A 23,839-nucleotide genomic window follows, 5' to 3' on the forward strand; every position below is an offset into this window, starting at 1 on the left:
CACAATTAATAAATAAAATCTAAAATAAAAAACCGACCACGAAGGGACTCGAACCCTCAATCTTCTGATTCGAAGTCAGACGCCTTATCCATTAGGCCACGCGGTCTTTCACCGAAAGAGAGCGTTTACGTAAATACTTTAATCTATAATTAGCGTAGTTTGTACTACAGTATCAACGAAATATTTTTTCATAACAAAGCAAACAAGTACAGAACTACCACAGTCCCAAAGAGGTACGGAATTAAAAAAGCAGCCAGTTGCCCCGCCCATACCCTAAAGCTATGTGCTTACCCAATTGGCGCTGCCTCTTGTCTGTTATTTTCCTATTGCTGAGTGATGCCCCGCCCCTCGTACTCAGGGCACAAATGGAATTGACTGACGCTTCTGTGAAGTAATGGTTTTATAAACAATACATACCGGTATGTGATTGTTAATATGAAATATATATAAAAGCGGCTGAAATACAAATTGACAAAAAAATCTAGCAGAGGATGGTTTCGATCCATCGACCTCTGGGTTATGGGCCCAGCACGCTTCCGCTGCGCCACTCTGCTTTTGCTCAGTTGTCAAATGTTTAATAAGATACTGTTAAATTAATTAATATAATGGACTACTATTTAATCATAGCTGTTAACGTTACTTTAGGGTGGTAAGGTTAAATTGCCTTTACCAGACACCGTGTTTAAATGGTTACTGACGCTAACCATGTTGAAATATATGTTTATTTATTTTGATGAATAATAGCTGAAGAGAGGAGAAACGTCTGGAAAGTTTATTATAAAACTGTCGTGAGAAAAAAAAAACATACACGTTACACCCCAGATGGGACTCGAACCCACAATCCCTGGCTTAGGAGGCCAGTGCCTTATCCATTAGGCCACTGGGGCTCCTAAAGACAACGCCGTTCTTGCTCATATTTGTGTGCCTGACTATCGCTAAATACAGAATGGAAGGTAACCCAAAAAAAAATTATTAACGCTTTACCTTTTTACCTGTACTGTACTCTGCAAGCTTTTTACGGTCACCTCGGATTTTTCAGTACAGGTTGCAAAAGCAGACAAAAGCAAATAAAAGTATTTCTGAGGGTTTTATACTTTAGATTTTATGGCTAAAAGGTGCCATCCCACAACTTTGCAGTGAATTTCGCAGCATTTATTATGAAAGAAACGTCAGTTCGACGAAACACTTTTTAATAACTTAAGAATAATAATGCACTAAAACGAAGGTCCCACCGAGATTTGAACTCGGATCGCTGGATTCAGAGTCCAGAGTGCTAACCATTACACCATGGAACTCATATGTACGCCTTGGCCACGTAACTGTAATAAATACATCATTTTATTATTATTCTCTTTTTTTTTTTTTTTTTTTTTTTTTTTTTTTTTTTTCTTTCTTTGTTGTTGTTGTTGTGTGTGTAAGCGTTTCTACTGCGATTGTTTTAATTGGCACTAATCTTGGACTACCTTACCCAGGGTAACATTACACAGTCCAAGATTGGTTTTAATCGGGCTGTGAAAGCAGCCGAATATGTTTACAATGACTTGGATCCGGGAATCCAGAGCTTTAAAAACTGTAATAAGTCCAGACTAGTTTGGAAAAGCTTGTCTTCGTTCAGACTGTATTACAATCCCCCATCCTTCACTGCTATGACATAATAGTGTTGCATTGAATTACTACTTTTTATAAAGCATGTTATTGTGAAGCATGTTTACTGACGTGCACCTTTTGTTTTTGTGTAGATCGCCTCACCATTAGCTACTGTCGAAGCAGTGGCCCTGGAGGCCAGAATGTTAATAAAGGTATGGAAATGGAAGTCTTTGTTAAAATATTCACAAGCATGTTTAATGTACAGGGTGATCAGGAGCACTGTTTTGGGGAAGCATTCTCCACAGAGTTAACTAGACAGGCAACAACATCACAGGTTACAGAGAGTCAGCTACTGTTGTGTTATAGTACATTTTTCACATTTTGTTCTAGTAAACACACAAGCTGAAGTCCGGTTCCACATACAAACAGCTGATTGGATTCCTGAAGATGTGCGACAAAAGATTATTTCTCAGGTAACATCAATACTAAGATTACATATTCACTGGAGCTGACTGCTAATAACATTGAAGAAATGTGAAAGTTAACTAACAGCTGGTGTGTAAAGGGTAAATATTTTAACTTCTAACTGAAATGAAAGCTTAACAAAAAACACCTCTATGAATCTGTGCTATACGATGAAAACATGAATAAAATCAGACATTGGTCTAATTAGTTTGTTATAAGGCTATGATTTTGATGCAGTACTTTTTAGTTCGTTTTACTGGCAAGGTGCGGCAAGAAAACAAGAATTCACGGAAAGTTGTCCAAATGCAGGTTTAGCTACATCAACATACACAAGAGCTTTTAAATAGTACACCAGAACCAATAATATAAAGACTTGCTTTTGACTGCTGGCAAGTTTAAATGTTACTTTAGAGTACAAAACTTTACCGTACAGACTTCAGACTCCGACATCATTTCTGGTCAGAGTCGAGGGTCTCAGTGCGACAAATGTTTGAAATTCTCCCTTTCGGGTTCCCTGTTGGTTGAGAGGACGGATGTACCAACGATGTCGCTTTTAAAACCTCTTGATAAGAGGTACAAACTCAGCACATTTACTTTAAATGTAAATGTATCCAATTTTGCGAATGCAATCTGTATTTAAAGTGTGAACAACAGCTGTGACCACTTTGCGCAGTCAAAAGTGCTGCGACACGACGCGTCCCGTACAGCAAATAGTGAAGCTGCACAGCTTGTAGTTGATTCATCTGCTATAGAAGGAATCTACGTAAGGAATTGATCATTTGACATATACTGGACTATACATTAGGTACATTTCTAACGAGATCACACTGATGTAGAACATATTTCTATATTCATGTTAAATTATTTTCCTTACCACACTAAAGGAAAAGAGCCTATATCACTTTTTAAAACGCGGAAACATGTACACTGACTTACATTGTATTATTTGATCTGAAATACAAGTTACACAATTAATAAATAAAATCTAAAATAAAAAACCCACCACGAAGGGACTCGAACCCTCAATCTTCTGATTCGAAGTCAGACGCCTTATCCATTAGGCCACGCGGTCTTTCACCGAAAAAGAGCGTTTACGTAAATACTTTACTCTATACTTAGCGTAGTTTGTACTACAGTATCAACGAAATATTTTTTCATAACAAAGCAAAAAAGTACAGAACTACCACAGTCCCAAAGAGGTACGGAATTAAAAAAGCAGCCAGTAGCCCCGCCCATACCCTAAAGCTATGTGCTTACCCAATTGGCGCTGCCTCTTGTCTGTTATTTTCCTATTGCTGAGTGATGCCCCGCCCCTCGTACTCAGGGCACAAATGGAATTGACTGACGCTTCTGTGAAGTAATGGTTTTATAAACAATACATACCGGTATGTGATTGTTATTATGAAATATATATAAAAGTGGCTGAAATACAAACTGACAAAAAAAATCTAGCAGAGGAGGGTTTCGATCCATCGACCTCTGGGTTATGGGCCCAGCACGCTTCCGCTGCGCCACTCTGCTTTTGCTCAGTTGTCAAATGTTTAATAAGATACTGTTAAATTAATTAATATAATGGACTACTATTTAATCATAGCGGTTAACGTTACTTTAGGGTGGTAAGGTTAAATTGCCTTTACCAGACACCGTGTTTAAATGGTTACTGACGCTAACCATGTTGAAATATATGTTTATTTATTTTGATGAATAATAGCTGAAGAGAGGGGAAACGTCTGGAAAGTTTATTATAAAACTGTCGTGAAAAAAAAAAAACATACACGTTACACCCCAGATGGGACTCGAACCCACAATCCCTGGCTTAGGAGTCCAGTGCCTTATCCATTAGGCCACTGGGGCTCCTAAAGACAGCGCCGTTCTTGCTCATATTTGTGTGCCTGACTATCGCTAAATACAGAATGGAAGGTAACCCAAAAAAAAATTATTAACGCTTTACCTTTTTACCTGTACTGTACTCTGCAAGCTTTTTACGGTCACCTCGGATTTTTCAGTACAGGTTGCAAAAGCAGACAAAAGCAAATAAAAGTATTTCTGAGGGTTTTATACTTTAGATTTTATGGCTAAAAGGTGCCATCCCACAACTTTGCAGTGAATTTCTCAGCATTTATTATGAAAGAAACGTCAGTTCGACGAAACACTTTTTAATAACTTAAGAATAATAATGCACTAAAACGAAGGTCCCACCGAGATTTGAACTCGGATCGCTGGATTCAGAGTCCAGAGTGCTAACCATTACACCATGGAACTCATATTTACGCCTTGGCCACGTAACTGTAATAAATACATCATTTTATTATTATTCTCTTTTTTTTTTTTTTTTTTTTTTTTTTTTTTTTTTTTTTTTTTTTTTTTCTTTCTTTGTTGTTGTTGTTGTGTGTGTAAGCGTTTCTACTGCGATTGTTTTAATTGGCACTAATCTTGGACTACCTTACCCAGGGTAACATTACACAGTCCAAGATTGGTTTTAATCGGGCTGTGAAAGCAGCCGAATATGTTTACAATGACTTGGATCCGGGAATCCAGAGCTTTAAAAACTGTAATAAGTCCAGACTAGTTTGGAAAAGCTTGTCTTCGTTCAGACTGTATTACAATCCCCCATCCTTCACTGCTATGACATAATAGTGTTGCATTGAATTACTACTTTTTATAAAGCATGTTATTGTGAAGCATGTTTACTGACGTGCACCTTTTGTTTTTGTGTAGATCGCCTCACCATTAGCTACTGTCGAAGCAGTGGCCCTGGAGGCCAGAATGTTAATAAAGGTATGGAAATGGAAGTCTTTGTTAAAATATTCACAAGCATGTTTAATGTACAGGGTGATCAGGAGCACTGTTTTGGGGAAGCATTCTCCACAGAGTTAACTAGACAGGCAACAACATCACAGGTTACAGAGAGTCAGCTACTGTTGTGTTATAGTACATTTTTCACATTTTGTTCTAGTAAACACACAAGCTGAAGTCCGGTTCCACATACAAACAGCTGATTGGATTCCTGAAGATGTGCGACAAAAGATTATTTCTCAGGTAACATCAATACTAAGATTACATATTCACTGGAGCTGACTGCTAATAACATTGAAGAAATGTGAAAGTTAACTAACAGCTGGTGTGTAAAGGGTAAATATTTTAACTTCTAACTGAAATGAAAGCTTAACAAAAAACACCTCTATGAATCTGTGCTATACGATGAAAACATGAATAAAATCAGACATTGGTCTAATTAGTTTGTTATAAGGCTATGATTTTGATGCAGTACTTTTTAGTTCGTTTTACTGGCAAGGTGCGGCAAGAAAACAAGAATTCACGGAAAGTTGTCCAAATGCAGGTTTAGCTACATCAACATACACAAGAGCTTTTAAATAGTACACCAGAACCAATAATATAAAGACTTGCTTTTGACTGCTGGCAAGTTTAAATGTTACTTTAGAGTACAAAACTTTACCGTACAGACTTCAGACTCCGACATCATTTCTGGTCAGAGTCGAGGGTCTCAGTGCGACAAATGTTTGAAATTCTCCCTTTCGGGTTCCCTGTTGGTTGAGAGGACGGATGTACCAACGATGTCGCTTTTAAAACCTCTTGATAAGAGGTACAAACTCAGCACATTTACTTTAAATGTAAATGTATCCAATTTTGCGAATGCAATCTGTATTTAAAGTGTGAACAACAGCTGTGACCACTTTGCGCAGTCAAAAGTGCTGCGACACGACGCGTCCCGTACAGCAAATAGTGAAGCTGCACAGCTTGTAGTTGATTCATCTGCTATAGAAGGAATCTACGTAAGGAATTGATCATTTGACATATACTGGACTATACATTAGGTACATTTCTAACGAGATCACACTGATGTAGAACATATTTCTATATTCATGTTAAATTATTTTCCTTACCACACTAAAGGAAAAGAGCCTATATCACTTTTTAAAACGCGGAAACATGTACACTGACTTACATTGTATTATTTGATCTGAAATACAAGTTACACAATTAATAAATAAAATCTAAAATAAAAAACCCACCACGAAGGGACTCGAACCCTCAATCTTCTGATTCGAAGTCAGACGCCTTATCCATTAGGCCACGCGGTCTTTCACCGAAAAAGAGCGTTTACGTAAATACTTTACTCTATACTTAGCGTAGTTTGTACTACAGTATCAACGAAATATTTTTTCATAACAAAGCAAAAAAGTACAGAACTACCACAGTCCCAAAGAGGTACGGAATTAAAAAAGCAGCCAGTAGCCCCGCCCATACCCTAAAGCTATGTGCTTACCCAATTGGCGCTGCCTCTTGTCTGTTATTTTCCTATTGCTGAGTGATGCCCCGCCCCTCGTACTCAGGGCACAAATGGAATTGACTGACGCTTCTGTGAAGTAATGGTTTTATAAACAATACATACCGGTATGTGATTGTTATTATGAAATATATATAAAAGTGGCTGAAATACAAACTGACAAAAAAAATCTAGCAGAGGAGGGTTTCGATCCATCGACCTCTGGGTTATGGGCCCAGCACGCTTCCGCTGCGCCACTCTGCTTTTGCTCAGTTGTCAAATGTTTAATAAGATACTGTTAAATTAATTAATATAATGGACTACTATTTAATCATAGCGGTTAACGTTACTTTAGGGTGGTAAGGTTAAATTGCCTTTACCAGACACCGTGTTTAAATGGTTACTGACGCTAACCATGTTGAAATATATGTTTATTTATTTTGATGAATAATAGCTGAAGAGAGGGGAAACGTCTGGAAAGTTTATTATAAAACTGTCGTGAAAAAAAAAAAACATACACGTTACACCCCAGATGGGACTCGAACCCACAATCCCTGGCTTAGGAGTCCAGTGCCTTATCCATTAGGCCACTGGGGCTCCTAAACACAGCGCCGTTCTTGCTCATATTTGTGTGCCTGACTATCGCTAAATACAGAATGGAAGGTAACCCAAAAAAAAATTATTAACGCTTTACCTTTTTACCTGTACTGTACTCTGCAAGCTTTTTACGGTCACCTCGGATTTTTCAGTACAGGTTGCAAAAGCAGACAAAAGCAAATAAAAGTATTTCTGAGGGTTTTATACTTTAGATTTTATGGCTAAAAGGTGCCATCCCACAACTTTGCAGTGAATTTCTCAGCATTTATTATGAAAGAAACGTCAGTTCGACGAAACACTTTTTAATAACTTAAGAATAATAATGCACTAAAACGAAGGTCCCACCGAGATTTGAACTCGGATCGCTGGATTCAGAGTCCAGAGTGCTAACCATTACACCATGGAACTCATATTTACGCCTTGGCCACGTAACTGTAATAAATACATCATTTTATTATTATTCTCTTTTTTTTTTTTTTTTTTTTTTTTTTTTTTTTTTTTTTTTTTTTTTCTTTCTTTGTTGTTGTTGTTGTGTGTGTAAGCGTTTCTACTGCGATTGTTTTAATTGGCACTAATCTTGGACTACCTTACCCAGGGTAACATTACACAGTCCAAGATTGGTTTTAATCGGGCTGTGAAAGCAGCCGAATATGTTTACAATGACTTGGATCCGGGAATCCAGAGCTTTAAAAACTGTAATAAGTCCAGACTAGTTTGGAAAAGCTTGTCTTCGTTCAGACTGTATTACAATCCCCCATCCTTCACTGCTATGACATAATAGTGTTGCATTGAATTACTACTTTTTATAAAGCATGTTATTGTGAAGCATGTTTACTGACGTGCACCTTTTGTTTTTGTGTAGATCGCCTCACCATTAGCTACTGTCGAAGCAGTGGCCCTGGAGGCCAGAATGTTAATAAAGGTATGGAAATGGAAGTCTTTGTTAAAATATTCACAAGCATGTTTAATGTACAGGGTGATCAGGAGCACTGTTTTGGGGAAGCATTCTCCACAGAGTTAACTAGACAGGCAACAACATCACAGGTTACAGAGAGTCAGCTACTGTTGTGTTATAGTACATTTTTCACATTTTGTTCTAGTAAACACACAAGCTGAAGTCCGGTTCCACATACAAACAGCTGATTGGATTCCTGAAGATGTGCGACAAAAGATTATTTCTCAGGTAACATCAATACTAAGATTACATATTCACTGGAGCTGACTGCTAATAACATTGAAGAAATGTGAAAGTTAACTAACAGCTGGTGTGTAAAGGGTAAATATTTTAACTTCTAACTGAAATGAAAGCTTAACAAAAAACACCTCTATGAATCTGTGCTATACGATGAAAACATGAATAAAATCAGACATTGGTCTAATTAGTTTGTTATAAGGCTATGATTTTGATGCAGTACTTTTTAGTTCGTTTTACTGGCAAGGTGCGGCAAGAAAACAAGAATTCACGGAAAGTTGTCCAAATGCAGGTTTAGCTACATCAACATACACAAGAGCTTTTAAATAGTACACCAGAACCAATAATATAAAGACTTGCTTTTGACTGCTGGCAAGTTTAAATGTTACTTTAGAGTACAAAACTTTACCGTACAGACTTCAGACTCCGACATCATTTCTGGTCAGAGTCGAGGGTCTCAGTGCGACAAATGTTTGAAATTCTCCCTTTCGGGTTCCCTGTTGGTTGAGAGGACGGATGTACCAACGATGTCGCTTTTAAAACCTCTTGATAAGAGGTACAAACTCAGCACATTTACTTTAAATGTAAATGTATCCAATTTTGCGAATGCAATCTGTATTTAAAGTGTGAACAACAGCTGTGACCACTTTGCGCAGTCAAAAGTGCTGCGACACGACGCGTCCCGTACAGCAAATAGTGAAGCTGCACAGCTTGTAGTTGATTCATCTGCTATAGAAGGAATCTACGTAAGGAATTGATCATTTGACATATACTGGACTATACATTAGGTACATTTCTAACGAGATCACACTGATGTAGAACATATTTCTATATTTATGTTAAATTATTTTCCTTACCATACTAAAGGAAAAGAGCCTATATCACTTTTTAAAACGCGGAAACATGTACACTGACTTACATTGTATTATTTGATCTGAAATACAAGTTACACAATTAATAAATAAAATCTAAAATAAAAAACCGACCACGAAGGAACTCGAACCCTCAATCTTCTGATTCGAAGTCAGACGCCTTATCCATTAGGCCACGCGGTCTTTCACCAAAAGAGAGCGTTTACGTAAATACTTTAATCTATAATTAGCGTAGTTTGTACTACAGTATCAACGAAATATTTTTTCATAACAAAGCAAACAAGTACAGAACTACCACAGTCCCAAAGAGGTACGGAATTAAAAAAGCAGCCATTTGCCCCGCCCATACCCTAAAGCTATGTGCTTACCCAATTGGCGCTGCCTCTTGTCTGTTATATTCCTATTGCTGAGTGATGCCCCGCCCCTCGTACTCAGGCCACAAATGGAATTGACTGACGCTTCTGTGAAGTAATGGTTTTATAAACAATACATACCGGTATGTGATTGTTAATATGAAATATATATAAAAGCGGCTGAAATACAAATTGACAAAAAAATCTAGCAGAGGATGGTTTCGATCCATCGACCTCTGGGTTATGGGCCCAGCACGCTTCCGCTGCGCCACTCTGCTTTTGCTCAGTTGTCAAATGTTTAATAAGATACTGTTAAATTAATTAATATAATGGACTACTATTTAATCATAGCGGTTAACGTTACTTTAGGGTGGTAAGGTTAAATTGCCTTTACCAGACACCGTGTTTAAATGGTTACTGACGCTAACCATGTTGAAATATATGTTTATTTATTTTGATGAATAATAGCTGAAGAGAGGGGAAACGTCTGGAAAGTTTATTATAAAACAGTCGTGAGAAAAAAAACATACACGTTACACCCCAGATGGGACTCGAACCCACAATCCCTGGCTTAGGAGTCCAGTGCCTTATCCATTAGGCCACTGGGGCTCCTAAAGACAACGCCGTTCTTGCTCATATTTGTGTGCCTGACTATCGCTAAATACAGAATGGAAGGTAACCCAAAAAAAAAATTATTAACGCTTTACCTTTTTACCTGTACTGTACTCTGCAAGCTTTTTACGGTCACCTCGGATTTTTCAGTACAGGTTGCAAAAGCAGACAAAAGCAAATAAAAGTATTTCTGAGGGTTTTATACTTTAGATTTTATGGCTAAAAGGTGCCATCCCACAACTTTGCAGTGAATTTCTCAGCATTTATTATGATAGAAACGTCAGTTCGACGAAACACTTTTTAATAACTTAAGAATAATAATGCACTAAAACGAAGGTCCCACCGAGATTTGAACTCGGATCGCTGGATTCAGAGTCCAGAGTGCTAACCATTACACCATGGAACCCATATTTACGCCTTGGCCACGTAACTGTAATAAATACATCATTTTATTATTATTCTCTTTTTTTTTGTTTAGTTTTTTTTTTTTCTTTTGTGTGTAAGCGTTTCTACTGCGATTGTTTTAATTAGCACTAATCTTGGACTACCTTACCCAGGGTAACATTACACAGTCCAAGATTGGTTTTAATCGGGCTGTGAAAGCAGCCGAATATGTTTACAATGACTTGGATCCGGGAATCCAGAGCTTTAAAAACTGTAATAAGTCCAGACTAGTTTGGAAAAGCTTGTCTTCGTTCAGACTGTATCACAATCCCCCATCCTTCACTGCTATGACATAATAGTGTTGCATTGAATTACTACTTTTTATAAAGCATGTTATTGTGAAGCATGTTTACTGACGTGCACCTTTTGTTTTTGTGTAGATCGCCTCACCATTAGCTACTGTCGAAGCAGTGGCCCTGGAGGCCAGAATGTTAATAAAGGTATGGAAATGGAAGTCTTTGTTAAAATATTCACAAGCATGTTTAATGTACAGGGTGATCAGGAGCACTGTTTTGGGGAAGCATTCTCCACAGAGTTAACTAGACAGGCAACAACATCACAGGTTACAGAGAGTCAGCTACTGTTGTGTTATAGTACATTTTTCACATTTTGTTCTAGTAAACACACAAGCTGAAGTCCGGTTCCACATACAAACAGCTGATTGGATTCCTGAAGATGTGCGTCAAAAGATTCTTTCTCAGGTAACATCAATACTAAGATTACATATTCACTGGAGCTGACTGCTAATAACATTGAAGAAATGTGAAAGTTAACTAACAGCTGGTGTGTAAAGGTTAAATATTTTAACTTCTAACTGAAATGAAAGCTTAACAAAAAACACCTCTATGAATCTGTGCTATACGATGAAAACATGAATAAAATCAGACATTGGTCTAATTAGTTTGTTATAAGGCTATGATTTTGATGCAGTACTTTTTAGTTCGTTTTACTGGCAAGGTGCGGCAAAAAAACAAGAATTCACGGAAAGTTGTCCAAATGCAGGTTTAGCTACATCAACATACACAAGAGCTTTTAAATAGTACACCAGAACCAATAATATAAAGACTTGCTTTTGACTGCTGGCAAGTTTAAATGTTACTTTAGAGTACAAAACTTTACCGTACAGACTTCAGACTCCGACATCATTTCTGGTCAGAGTCGAGGGTCTCAGTGCGACAAGTGTTTGAAATTCTCCCTTTCGGGTTCCCTGTTGGTTGAGAGGACGGATGTACCAACGATGTCGCTTTTAAAACCTCTTGATAAGAGGTACAAACTCAGCACATTTACTTTAAATGTAAATGTATCCAATTTTGCGAATGCAATCTGTATTTAAAGTGTGAACAACAGCTGTGACCACTTTGCGCAGTCAAAAGTGCTGCGACACGACGCGTCCCGTACAGCAAATAGTGAAGCTGCACAGCTTGTAGTTGATTCATCTGCTATAGAAGGAATCTACGTAAGGAATTGATCATTTGACATATACTGGACTATACATTAGGTACATTTCTAACGAGATCACACTGATGTAGAACATATTTCTATATTTATGTTAAATTATTTTCCTTACCATACTAAAGGAAAAGAGCCTATATCACTTTTTAAAACGCGGAAACATGTACACTGACTTACATTGTATTATTTGATCTGAAATACAAGTTACACAATTAATAAATAAAATCTAAAATAAAAAACCGACCACGAAGGGACTCGAGCCTTCAATCTTCTGATTCGAAGTCAGACGCCTTATCCATTAGGCCACGCGGTCTTTCACCAAAAGAGAGCGTTTACGTAAATACTTTAATCTATAATTAGCGTAGTTTGTACTACAGTATCAACGAAATATTTTTTCATAACAAAGCAAACAAGTACAGAACTACCACAGTCCCAAAGAGGTACGGAATTAAAAAAGCAGCCAGTTGCCCCGCCCATACCCTAAAGCTATGTGCTTACCCAATTGGCGCTGCCTCTTGTCTGTTATATTCCTATTGCTGAGTGATGCCCCGCCCCTCGTACTCAGGGCACAAATGGAATTGACTGACGCTTCTGTGAAGTAATGGTTTTATAAACAATACATACCGGTATGTGATTGTTAATATGAAATATATATAAAAGCGGCTGAAATACAAATTGACAAAAAAATCTAGCAGAGGATGGTTTCGATCCATCGACCTCTGGGTTATGGGCCCAGCACGCTTCCGCTGCGCCACTCTGCTTTTGCTCAGTTGTCAAATGTTTAATAAGATACTGTTAAATTAATTAATATAATGGACTACTATTTAATCATAGCGGTTAACGTTACTTTAGGGTGGTAAGGTTAAATTGCCTTTACCAGACACCGTGTTTAAATGGTTACTGACGCTAACCATGTTGAAATATATGTTTATTTATTTTGATGAATAATAGCTGAAGAGAGGGGAAACGTCTGGAAAGTTTATTATAAAACTGTCGTGAGAAAAAAAACATACACGTTACACCCCAGATGGGACTCGAACCCACAATCCCTGGCTTAGGAGGCCAGTGCCTTATCCATTAGGCCACTGGGGCTCCTAAAGACAACGCCGTTCTTGCTCATATTTGTGTGCCTGACTATCGCTAAATACAGAATGGAAGGTAACCCAAAAAAAAAATTATTAACGCTTTACCTTTTTACCTGTACTGTACTCTGCAAGCTTTTTACGGTCACCTCGGATTTTTCAATACAGGTTGCAAAAGCAGACAAAAGCAAATAAAAGTATTTCTGAGGGTTTTATACTTTAGATTTTATGGCTAAAAGGTGCCATCCCACAACTTTGCAGTGAATTTCTCAGCATTTATTATGATAGAAACGTCAGTTCGACGAAACACTTTTTAATAACTTAAGAATAATAATGCACTAAAACGAAGGTCCCACCGAGATTTGAACTCGGATCGCTGGATTCAGAGTCCAGAGTGCTAACCATTACACCATGGAACCCATATTTACGCCTTGGCCACGTAACTGTAATAAATACATCATTTTATTATTATTCTTTTTTTTTGTTTTGTTTTGTTTTTTTTTCTTTTGTGTGCAAGCGTTTCTACTGCGATTGTTTTAATTAGCACTAATCTTGGACTACCTTACCCAGGGTAACATTACACAGTCCAAGATTGGTTTTAATCGGGCTGTGAAAGCAGCCGAATATGTTTACAATGACTTGGATCCGGGAATCCAGAGCTTTAAAAACTGTAATAAGTCCAGACTAGTTTGGAAAAGCTTGTCTTCGTTCAGACTGTATCACAATCCCCCATCCTTCACTGCTATGACATAATAGTGTTGCATTGAATTACTACTTTTTATAAAGCATGTTATTGTGAAGCATGTTTACTGACGTGCACCTTTTGTTTTTGTGTAGATCGCCTCACCATTAGCTACTGTCGAAGCAGTGGCCCTGGAGGCCAGAATGTTAATAAAGGTATGGAAATGGAAGTCTTTGTTAAAATATTCACAAGCATGTTTAATGTACAGGGTGATCAGGAGCACTGTTTTGGGGAAGCATTCTCCACAGAGTTAACTAGACAGGCAACAACATCACAGGTTACAGAGAGTCAGCTACTGTTGTGTTATAGTACATTTTTCACATTTTGTTCTAGTAAACACACAAGCTGAAGTCCGGTTCCACATACAAACAGCTGATTGGATTCCTGAAGATGTGCGACAAAAGATTCTTTCTCAGGTAACATCAATACTAAGATTACATATTCACTGGAGCTGACTGCTAATAACATTGAAGAAATGTGAAAGTTAACTAACAGCTGGTGTGTAAAGGGTAAATATTTTAACTTCTAACTGAAATGAAAGCTTAACAAAAAACACCTCTATGAATCTGTGCTATACGATGAAAACATGAATAAAATCAGACATTGGTCTAATTAGTTTGTTATAAGGCTATGATTTTGATGCAGTACTTTTTAGTTCGTTTTACTGGCAAGGTGCGGCAAGAAAACAAGAATTCACGGAAAGTTGTCCAAATGCAGGTTTAGCTACATCAACATACACAAGAGCTTTTAAATAGTACACCAGAACCAATAATATAAAGACTTGCTTTTGACTGCTGGCAAGTTTAAATGTTACTTTAGAGTACAAAACTTTACCGTACAGACTTCAGACTCCGACATCATTTCTGGTCAGAGTCGAGGGTCTCAGTGCGACAAATGTTTGAAATTCTCCCTTTCGGGTTCCCTGTTGGTTGAGAGGACGGATGTACCAACGATGTCGCTTTTAAAACCTCTTGATAAGAGGTACAAACTCAGCACATTTACTTTAAATGTAAATTTATCCAATTTTGCGAATGCAATCTGTATTTTAAGTGTGAACAACAGCTGTGACCACTTTGCGCAGTCAAAAGTGCTGCGACACGACGCGTCCCGTACAGAAAATAGTGAAGCTGCACAGCTTGTAGTTGATTCATCTGCTATAGAAGGAATCTACGTAAGGAATTGATCATTTGACATATACTGGACTATACATTAGGTACATTTCTAACGAGATCACACTGATGTAGAACATATTTCTATATTTATATTAAATTATTTTCCTTACCATACTAAAGGAAAAGAGCCTATATCACTTTTTAAAACGCGGAAACATGTACACTGACTTACATTGTACTATTTGATCTGAAATACAAGTTACACAATTAATAAATAAAATCTAAAATAAAAAACCGACCACGAAGGGACTCGAACCCTCAATCTTCTGATTCGAAGTCAGACGCCTTATCCATTAGGCCACGCGGTCTTTCATCGAAAGAGAGCGTTTACGTAAATACTTTAATCTATAATTAGCGTAGTTTGTACTACAGTATCAACGAAATATTTTTTCATAACAAAGCAAAAAAGTACAGAACTACCACAGTCCCAAAGAGGTACGGAATTAAAAAAGCAGCCAGTAGCCCCGCCCATACCCTAAAGCTATGTGCTTACCCAATTGGCGCTGCCTCTTGTCTGTTATTTTCCTATTGCTGAGTGATGCCCCGCCCCTCGTACTCAGGGCACAAATGGAATTGACTGACGCTTCTGTGAAGTAATGGTTTTATAAACAATACATACCGGTATGTGATTGTTAATATGAAATATATATAAAAGCGGCTGAAATACAAATTGACAAAAAAATCTAGCAGAGGATGGTTTCGATCCATCGACCTCTGGGTTATGGGCCCAGCACGCTTCCGCTGCGCCACTCTGCTTTTGCTCAGTTGTCAAATGTTTAATAAGATACTGTTAAATTAATTAATATAATGGACTACTATTTAATCATAGCGGTTAACGTTACTTTAGGGTGGTAAGGTTAAATTGCCTTTACCAGACACCGTGTTTAAATGGTTACTGACGCTAACCATGTTGAAATATATGTTTATTTATTTTGATGAATAATAGCTGAAGAGAGGGGAAACGTCTGGAAAGTTTATTATAAAACAGTCGTGAGAAAAAAAACATACACGTTACACCCCAGATGGGACTCGAACCCACAATCCCTGGCTTAGGAGGCCAGTGCCTTATCCATTAGGCCACTGGGGCTCCTAAAGACAACGCCGTTCTTGCTCATATTTGTGTGCCTGACTATCGCTAAATACAGAATGGAAGGTAACCAAAAAAAAAAATTATTAACGCTTTACCTTTTTACCTGTACTGTACTCTGCAAGCTTTTTACGGTCACCTCGGATTTTTCAGTACAGGTTGCAAAAGCAGACAAAAGCAAATAAAAGTATTTCTGAGGGTTTTATACTTTAGATTTTATGGCTAAAAGGTGCCATCCCACAACTTTGCAGTGAATTTCTCAGCATTTATTATGATAGAAACGTCAGTTCGACGAAACACTTTTTAATAACTTAAGAATAATAATGCACTAAAACGAAGGTCCCACCGAGATTTGAACTCGGATCGCTGGATTCAGAGTCCAGAGTGCTAACCATTACACCATGGAACCCACATTTACGCCTTGGCCACGTAACTGTAATAAATACATCATTTTATTATTATTCTCTTTTTTTTGTTTTGTTTTGTTTTTTTTTCTTTTGTGTGTAAGCGTTTCTACTGCGATTGTTTTAATTAGCACTAATCTTGGACTACCTTACCCAGGGTAACATTACACAGTCCAAGATTGGTTTTAATCGGGCTGTGAAAGCAGCCGAATATGTTTACAATGACTTGGATCCGGGAATCCAGAGCTTTAAAAACTGTAATAAGTCCAGACTAGTTTGGAAAAGCTTGTCTTCGTTCAGACTGTATTACAATCCCCCATCCTTCACTGCTATGACATAATAGTGTTGCATTGAATTACTACTTTTTATAAAGCATGTTATTGTGAAGCATGTTTACTGACGTGCACCTTTTGTTTTTGTGTAGATCGCCTCACCATTAGCTACTGTCGAAGCAGTGGCCCTGGAGGCCAGAATGTTAATAAAGGTATGGAAATGGAAGTCTTTGTTAAAATATTCACAAGCATGTTTAATGTACAGGGTGATCAGGAGCACTGTTTTGGGGAAGCATTCTCCACAGAGTTAACTAGACAGGCAACAACATCACAGGTTACAGAGAGTCAGCTACTGTTGTGTTATAGTACATTTTTCACATTTTGTTCTAGTAAACACACAAGCTGAAGTCCGGTTCCACATACAAACAGCTGATTGGATTCCTGAAGATGTGCGACAAAAGATTATTTCTCAGGTAACATCAATACTAAGATTACATATTCACTGGAGCTGACTGCTAATAACATTGAAGAAATGTGAAAGTTAACTAACAGCTGGTGTGTAAAGGTTAAATATTTTAACTTCTAACTGAAATGAAAGCTTAACAAAAAACACCTCTATGAGTCTGTGCTATACGATGAAAACATGAATAAAATCAGACATTGGTCTAATTAGTTTGTTATAAGGCTATGATTTTGATGCAGTACTTTTTAGTTCGTTTTACTGGCAAGGTGCGGCAAAAAAACAAGAATTCACGGAAAGTTGTCCAAATGCAGGTTTAGCTACATCAACATACACAAGAGCTTTTAAATAGTACACCAGAACCAATAATATAAAGACTTGCTTTTGACTGCTGGCAAGTTTAAATGTTACTTTAGAGTACAAAACTTTACCGTACAGACTTCAGACTCCGACATCATTTCTGGTCAGAGTCGAGGGTCTCAGTGCGACAAATGTTTGAAATTCTCCCTTTCGGGTTCCCTGTTGGTTGAGAGGACGGATGTACCAACGATGTCGCTTTTAAAACCTCTTGATAAGAGGTACAAACTCAGCACATTTACTTTAAATGTAAATGTATCCAATTTTGCGAATGCAATCTGTATTTAAAGTGTGAACAACAGCTGTGACCACTTTGCGCAGTGAAAAGTGCTGCGACACGACGCGTCCCGTACAGCAAATAGTGAAGCTGCACCGCTTGTAGTTGATTCACCTGCGATAGAAGGAATCTACGTAAGGAATTGATCATTTGACATATACTGGACTATACATTAGGTACATTTCTAACGAGATCACACTGATGTAGAACATATTTCTATATTCATGTTAAATTATTTTCCTTACCACACTAAAGGAAAAGAGCCTATATCACTTTTTAAAACGCGGAAACATGTACACTGACTTACATTGTATTATTTGATCTGAAATACAAGTTACACAATTAATAAATAAAATCTAAAATAAAAAACAGACCACGAAGGGACTCGAACCCTCAATCTTCTGATTCGAAGTCTGACGCCTTATCCATTAGGCCACGCGGTCTTTCACCGAAAGAGAGCGTTTACGTAAATACTTTAATCTATACTTAGCGTAGTTTGTACTACAGTATCAACGAAATATTTTTTCATAACAAAGCAAAAAAGTACAGAACTACCACAGTCCCAAAGAGGTACGGAATTAAAAAAGCAGCCAGTAGCCCCGCCCATACCCTAAAGCTATGTGCTTACCCAATTGGCGCTGCCTCTTGTCTGTTATTTTCCTATTGCTGAGTGATGCCCCGCCCCTCGTACTCAGGGCACAAATGGAATTGACTGACGCTTCTGTGAAGTAATGGTTTTATAAACAATACATACCGGTATGTGATTGTTATTATGAAATATATATAAAAGTGGCTGAAATACAAACTGACAAAAAACAGCTAGCAGAGGATGGTTTCGATCCATCGACCTCTGGGTTATGGGCCCAGCACGCTTCCGCTGCGCCACTCTGCTTTTGCTCAGTTGTCAAATGTTTAATAAGATACTGTTAAATTAATTAATATAATGGACTACTATTTAATCATAGCGGTTAACGTTACTTTAGGGTGGTAAGGTTAAATTGCCTTTACCAGACACCGTGTTTAAATGGTTACTGACGCTAACCATGTTGAAATATATGTTTATTTATTTTGATGAATAATAGCTGAAGAGAGGGGAAACGTCTGGAAAGTTTATTATAAAACTGTCGTGAGAAAAAAAACATACACGTTACACCCCAGATGGGACTCGAACCCACAATCCCTGGCTTAGGAGGCCAGTGCCTTATCCATTAGGCCACTGGGGCTCCTAAAGGCAAAGCCGTTCTTGCTCATATTTGTGTGCCTGACTATCGCTAAATACAGAATGGAAGGTAACCCAAAAAAAAATTATTAACGCTTTACCTTTTTACCTGTACTGTACTCTGCAAGCTTTTTACGGTCACCTCGGATTTTTCAGTACAGGTTGCAAAAGCAGACAAAAGCAAATAAAAGTATTTCTGAGTGTTTTATACTTTAGATTTTATGGCTAAAAGGTGCAATCCCACAACTTTGCAGTGAATTTCAAGAATTCACGGAAAGTTGTCCAAATGCAGGTTTAGCTACATCAACATACACAAGAGCTTTTAAATAGTACACCAGAACCAATAATATAAAGACTTGCTTTTGACTGCTGGCAAGTTTAAATGTCACTTTAGAGTACAAAACTTTACCGTACAGACTTCAGACTCCGACATCATTTCTGGTCAGAGTCGAGGGTCTCAGTGCGACAAATGTTTGAAATAAATATGTTTATTTATTTTGATGAATAATAGCTGAAGAGAGGGGAAACGTCTGGAAAGTTTATTATAAAACTGTCGTGAGAAAAAAAACATACACGTTACACCCCAGATGGGACTCGAACCCACAATCCCTGGCTTAGGAGGCCAGTGCCTTATCCATTAGGCCACTGGGGCTCCTAAAGGCAAAGCCGTTCTTGCTCATATTTGTGTGCCTGACTATCGCTAAATACAGAATGGAAGGTAACCCAAAAAAAAATTATTAACGCTTTACCTTTTTACCTGTACTGTACTCTGCAAGCTTTTTACGGTCACCTCGGATTTTTCAGTACAGGTTGCAAAAGCAGACAAAAGCAAATAAAAGTATTTCTGAGTGTTTTATACTTTAGATTTTATGGCTAAAAGGTGCAATCCCACAACTTTGCAGTGAATTTCTCAGCATTTATTATGAAAGAAACGTCAGTTCGACGAAACACTTTTTAATAACTTAAGAATAATAATGCACTAAAACGAAGGTCCCACCGAGATTTGAACTCGGATCGCTGGATTCAGAGTCCAGAGTGCTAACCATTACACCATGGAACCCATATTTACGCCTTGGCCACGTAACTGTAATAAATACATCATTTTATTATTATTCTCTTTTATTTGTTTTGTTTTGTTTTTTTTTCTTTTGTGTGTAAGCGTTTCTACTGCGATTGTTTTAATTAGCACTAATCTTGGACTACCTTACCCAGGGTAACATTACACAGTCCAAGATTGGTTTTAATCGGGCTGTGAAAGCAGCCGAATATGTTTACAATGACTTGGATCCGGGAATCCAGAGCTTTAAAAACTGTAATAAGTCCAGACTAGTTTGGAAAAGCTTGTCTTCGTTCAGACTGTATCACAATCCCCCATCCTTCACTGCTATGACATAATAGTGTTGCATTGAATTACTACTTTTTATAAAGCATGTTATTGTGAAGCATGTTACTGACGTGCACCTTTTGTTTTTGTGTAGATCGCCTCACCATTAGCTACTGTCGAAGCAGTGGCCCTGGAGGCCAGAATGTTAATAAAGGTATGGAAATGGAAGTCTTTGTTAAAATATTCACAAGCATGTTTAATGTACAGGGTGGTCAGGAGCACTGTTTTGGGGAAGCATTCTCCACAGAGTTAACTAGACAGGCAACAACATCACAGGTTACAGAGAGTCAGCTACTGTTGTGTTATAGTACATTTTTCACATTTTGTTCTAGTAAACACACAAGCTGAAGTCCGGTTCCACATACAAACAGCTGATTGGATTCCTGAAGATGTGCGACAAAAGATTCTTTCTCAGGTAACATCAATACTAAGATTACATATTCACTGGAGCTGACTGCTAATAACATTGAAGAAATGTGAAAGTTAACTAACAGCTGGTGTGTAAAGGGTAAATATTTTAACTTCTAACTGAAATGAAAGCTTAACAAAAAACACCTCTATGAATCTGTGCTATACGATGAAAACATGAATAAAATCAGACATTGGTCTAATTAGTTTGTTATAAGGCTATGATTTTGATGCAGTACTTTTTAGTTCGTTTTACTGGCAAGGTGCGGCAAAAAAACAAGAATTCACGGAAAGTTGTCCAAATGCAGGTTTAGCTACATCAACATACACAAGAGCTTTTAAATAGTACACCAGAACCAATAATATAAAGACTTGCTTTTGACTGCTGGCAAGTTTAAATGTTACTTTAGAGTACAAAACTTTACCGTACAGACTTCAGACTCCGACATCATTTCTGGTCAGAGTCGAGGGTCTCAGTGCGACAAATGTTTGAAATTCTCCCTTTCGGGTTCCCTGTTGGTTGAGAGGACGGATGTACCAACGATGTCGCTTTTAAAACCTCTTGATAAGAGGTACAAACTCAGCACATTTACTTTAAATGTAAATGTATCCAATTTTGCGAATGCAATCTGTATTTAAAGTGTGAACAACAGCTGTGACCACTTTGCGCAGTCAAAAGTGCTGCGACACGACGCGTCCCGTACAGCAAATAGTGAAGCTGCACAGCTTGTAGTTGATTCACCTGCGATAGAAGGAATCTACGTAAGGAATTGATCATTTGACATATACTGGACTATACATTAGGTACATTTCTAACGAGATCACACTGATGTAGAACATATTTCTATATTTATGTTAAATTATTTTCCTTACCACACTAAAGGAAAAGAGCCTATATCACTTTTTAAAACGCGGAAACATGTACACTGACTTACATTGTATTATTTGATCTGAAATACAAGTTACACAATTAATAAATAAAATCTAAAATAAAAAACCGACCACGAAGGGACTCGAACCCTCAATCTTCTGATTCGAAGTCAGACGCCTTATCCATTAGGCCACGCGGTCTTTCACCGAAAGAGAGAGTTTACGTAAATACTTTACTCTATACTTAGCGTAGTTTGTACTACAGTATCAACGAAATATTTTTTCATAACAAAGCAAAAAAGTACAGAACTACCACAGTCCCAAAGAGGTATGGAATTAAAAAAGCAGCCATTAGCCCCGCCCATACCCTAAAGCTATGTGCTTACCCAATTGGCGCTGCCTCTTGTCTGTTATTTTCCTATTGCTGAGTGATGCCCCGCCCCTCGTACTCAGGGCACAAATGGAATTGACTGACGCTTCTGTGAAGTAATGGTTTTATAAACAATACATACCGGTATGTGATTGTTAATATGAAATATATATAAAAGCGGCTGAAATACAAATTGACAAAAAAATCTAGCAGAGGATGGTTTCGATCCATCGACCTCTGGGTTATGGGCCCAGCACGCTTCCGCTGCGCCACTCTGCTTTTGCTCAGTTGTCAAATGTTTAATAAGATACTGTTAAATTAATTAATATAATGGACTACTATTTAATCATAGCGGTTAACGTTACTTTAGGGTGGTAAGGTTAAATTGCCTTTACCAGACACCGTGTTTAAATGGTTACTGACGCTAACCATGTTGAAATATATGTTTATTTATTTTGATGAATAATAGCTGAAGAGAGGGGAAACGTCTGGAAAGTTTATTATAAAACTGTCGTGAAAAAAAAAAAACATACACGTTACACCCCAGATGGGACTCGAACCCACAATCCCTGGCTTAGGAGTCCAGTGCCTTATCCATTAGGCCACTGGGGCTCCTAAAGACAACGCCGTTCTTGCTCATATTTGTGTGCCTGACTATCGCTAAATACAGAATGGAAGGTAACCCAAAAAAAAATTATTAACGCTTTACCTTTTTACCTGTACTGTACTCTGCAAGCTTTTTACGGTCACCTCGGATTTTTCAGTACAGGTTGCAAAAGCAGACAAAAGCAAATAAAAGTATTTCTGAGGGTTTTATACTTTAGATTTTATGGCTAAAAGGTGCCATCCCACAACTTTGCAGTGAATTTCTCAGCATTTATTATGAAAGAAACGTCAGTTCGACGAAACACTTTTTAATAACTTAAGAATAATAATGCACTAAAACGAAGGTCCCACCGAGATTTGAACTCGGATCGCTGGATTCAGAGTCCAGAGTGCTAACCATTACACAATGGAACCCATATTTACGCCTTGGCCACGTAACTGTAATAAATACATCATTTTATTATTATTCTCTTTTTTTTTTTTTTTTTTTTTTTTTTTCTTTGTTTGTTGTTGTTGTTGTTGTTGTTGTTGTGTGTAAGCGTTTCTACTGCGATTGTTTTAATTGGCACTAATCTTGGACTACCTTACCCAGGGTAACATTACACAGTCCAAGATTGGTTTTAATCGGGCTGTGGAAGCAGCCGAATATGTTTACAATGACTTGGATCCGGGAATCCAGAGCTTTAAAAACTGTAATAAGTCCAGACTAGTTTGGAAAAGCTTGTCTTCGTTCAGACTGTATTACAATCCCCCATCCTTCACTGCTATGACATAATAGTGTTGCATTGAATTACTACTTTTTATAAAGCATGTTATTGTGAAGCATGTTTACTGACGTGCACCTTTTGTTTTTGTGTAGATCGCCTCACCATTAGCTACTGTCGAAGCAGTGGCCCTGGAGGCCAGAATGTTAATAAAGGTATGGAAATGGAAGTCTTTGTTAAAATATTCACAAGCATGTTTAATGTACAGGGTGATCAGGAGCACTGTTTTGGGGAAGCATTCTCCACAGAGTTAACTAGACAGGCAACAACATCACAGGTTACAGAGAGTCAGCTACTGTTGTGTTATAGTACATTTTTCACATTTTGTTCTAGTAAACACACAAGCTGAAGTCCGGTTCCACATACAAACAGCTGATTGGATTCCTGAAGATGTGCGACAAAAGATTATTTCTCAGGTAACATCAATACTAAGATTACATATTCACTGGAGCTGACTGCTAATAACATTGAAGAAATGTGAAAGTTAACTAACAGCTGGTGTG

The 23,839-nt window shown here is 37.8% G+C and overlaps 24 non-coding genes across 24 annotated transcripts; all 24 read right to left on the reverse strand.

Moving 5' to 3' along the window:
• Positions 1 to 33: 33 nt before the first annotated feature.
• On the reverse strand, positions 34 to 106 carry trnar-ucg (transfer RNA arginine (anticodon UCG)). Its single transcript has one exon. It is a non-coding gene; the product is annotated as a tRNA-Arg (tRNA).
• A 708-nt stretch (positions 107 to 814) lies between these two features.
• On the reverse strand, positions 815 to 887 carry trnar-ccu (transfer RNA arginine (anticodon CCU)). The gene has a single exon. It is a non-coding gene; the product is annotated as a tRNA-Arg (tRNA).
• A 336-nt stretch (positions 888 to 1,223) lies between these two features.
• trnaq-cug (transfer RNA glutamine (anticodon CUG)) lies at positions 1,224 to 1,295 on the reverse strand. Its single transcript has one exon. It is a non-coding gene; the product is annotated as a tRNA-Gln (tRNA).
• A 1,756-nt stretch (positions 1,296 to 3,051) lies between these two features.
• Positions 3,052 to 3,124, reverse strand: trnar-ucg (transfer RNA arginine (anticodon UCG)). The gene has a single exon. It is a non-coding gene; the product is annotated as a tRNA-Arg (tRNA).
• A 709-nt stretch (positions 3,125 to 3,833) lies between these two features.
• On the reverse strand, positions 3,834 to 3,906 carry trnar-ccu (transfer RNA arginine (anticodon CCU)). The gene has a single exon. It is a non-coding gene; the product is annotated as a tRNA-Arg (tRNA).
• Positions 3,907 to 4,242: 336 nt separating this feature from the next.
• trnaq-cug (transfer RNA glutamine (anticodon CUG)) lies at positions 4,243 to 4,314 on the reverse strand. Its single transcript has one exon. It is a non-coding gene; the product is annotated as a tRNA-Gln (tRNA).
• A 1,768-nt stretch (positions 4,315 to 6,082) lies between these two features.
• trnar-ucg (transfer RNA arginine (anticodon UCG)) lies at positions 6,083 to 6,155 on the reverse strand. Its single transcript has one exon. It is a non-coding gene; the product is annotated as a tRNA-Arg (tRNA).
• Positions 6,156 to 6,864: 709 nt separating this feature from the next.
• On the reverse strand, positions 6,865 to 6,937 carry trnar-ccu (transfer RNA arginine (anticodon CCU)). The gene has a single exon. It is a non-coding gene; the product is annotated as a tRNA-Arg (tRNA).
• A 336-nt stretch (positions 6,938 to 7,273) lies between these two features.
• trnaq-cug (transfer RNA glutamine (anticodon CUG)) lies at positions 7,274 to 7,345 on the reverse strand. Its single transcript has one exon. It is a non-coding gene; the product is annotated as a tRNA-Gln (tRNA).
• A 1,766-nt stretch (positions 7,346 to 9,111) lies between these two features.
• trnar-ucg (transfer RNA arginine (anticodon UCG)) lies at positions 9,112 to 9,184 on the reverse strand. Its single transcript has one exon. It is a non-coding gene; the product is annotated as a tRNA-Arg (tRNA).
• A 706-nt stretch (positions 9,185 to 9,890) lies between these two features.
• trnar-ccu (transfer RNA arginine (anticodon CCU)) lies at positions 9,891 to 9,963 on the reverse strand. Its single transcript has one exon. It is a non-coding gene; the product is annotated as a tRNA-Arg (tRNA).
• Positions 9,964 to 10,300: 337 nt separating this feature from the next.
• trnaq-cug (transfer RNA glutamine (anticodon CUG)) lies at positions 10,301 to 10,372 on the reverse strand. The gene has a single exon. It is a non-coding gene; the product is annotated as a tRNA-Gln (tRNA).
• Positions 10,373 to 12,881: 2,509 nt separating this feature from the next.
• Positions 12,882 to 12,954, reverse strand: trnar-ccu (transfer RNA arginine (anticodon CCU)). The gene has a single exon. It is a non-coding gene; the product is annotated as a tRNA-Arg (tRNA).
• A 337-nt stretch (positions 12,955 to 13,291) lies between these two features.
• trnaq-cug (transfer RNA glutamine (anticodon CUG)) lies at positions 13,292 to 13,363 on the reverse strand. Its single transcript has one exon. It is a non-coding gene; the product is annotated as a tRNA-Gln (tRNA).
• Positions 13,364 to 15,093: 1,730 nt separating this feature from the next.
• On the reverse strand, positions 15,094 to 15,166 carry trnar-ucg (transfer RNA arginine (anticodon UCG)). Its single transcript has one exon. It is a non-coding gene; the product is annotated as a tRNA-Arg (tRNA).
• A 706-nt stretch (positions 15,167 to 15,872) lies between these two features.
• Positions 15,873 to 15,945, reverse strand: trnar-ccu (transfer RNA arginine (anticodon CCU)). The gene has a single exon. It is a non-coding gene; the product is annotated as a tRNA-Arg (tRNA).
• A 337-nt stretch (positions 15,946 to 16,282) lies between these two features.
• On the reverse strand, positions 16,283 to 16,354 carry trnaq-cug (transfer RNA glutamine (anticodon CUG)). Its single transcript has one exon. It is a non-coding gene; the product is annotated as a tRNA-Gln (tRNA).
• Positions 16,355 to 18,085: 1,731 nt separating this feature from the next.
• trnar-ucg (transfer RNA arginine (anticodon UCG)) lies at positions 18,086 to 18,158 on the reverse strand. The gene has a single exon. It is a non-coding gene; the product is annotated as a tRNA-Arg (tRNA).
• Positions 18,159 to 18,865: 707 nt separating this feature from the next.
• Positions 18,866 to 18,938, reverse strand: trnar-ccu (transfer RNA arginine (anticodon CCU)). The gene has a single exon. It is a non-coding gene; the product is annotated as a tRNA-Arg (tRNA).
• Positions 18,939 to 19,513: 575 nt separating this feature from the next.
• On the reverse strand, positions 19,514 to 19,586 carry trnar-ccu (transfer RNA arginine (anticodon CCU)). Its single transcript has one exon. It is a non-coding gene; the product is annotated as a tRNA-Arg (tRNA).
• Positions 19,587 to 19,922: 336 nt separating this feature from the next.
• On the reverse strand, positions 19,923 to 19,994 carry trnaq-cug (transfer RNA glutamine (anticodon CUG)). The gene has a single exon. It is a non-coding gene; the product is annotated as a tRNA-Gln (tRNA).
• Positions 19,995 to 21,724: 1,730 nt separating this feature from the next.
• trnar-ucg (transfer RNA arginine (anticodon UCG)) lies at positions 21,725 to 21,797 on the reverse strand. Its single transcript has one exon. It is a non-coding gene; the product is annotated as a tRNA-Arg (tRNA).
• Positions 21,798 to 22,505: 708 nt separating this feature from the next.
• trnar-ccu (transfer RNA arginine (anticodon CCU)) lies at positions 22,506 to 22,578 on the reverse strand. The gene has a single exon. It is a non-coding gene; the product is annotated as a tRNA-Arg (tRNA).
• A 336-nt stretch (positions 22,579 to 22,914) lies between these two features.
• trnaq-cug (transfer RNA glutamine (anticodon CUG)) lies at positions 22,915 to 22,986 on the reverse strand. Its single transcript has one exon. It is a non-coding gene; the product is annotated as a tRNA-Gln (tRNA).
• Positions 22,987 to 23,839: the final 853 nt, after the last annotated feature.

This window comes from Acipenser ruthenus, chromosome 17, assembly GCF_902713425.1.
Source record: "Acipenser ruthenus chromosome 17, fAciRut3.2 maternal haplotype, whole genome shotgun sequence".
Taxonomy (NCBI): Eukaryota; Metazoa; Chordata; class Actinopteri; order Acipenseriformes; family Acipenseridae; genus Acipenser; species Acipenser ruthenus.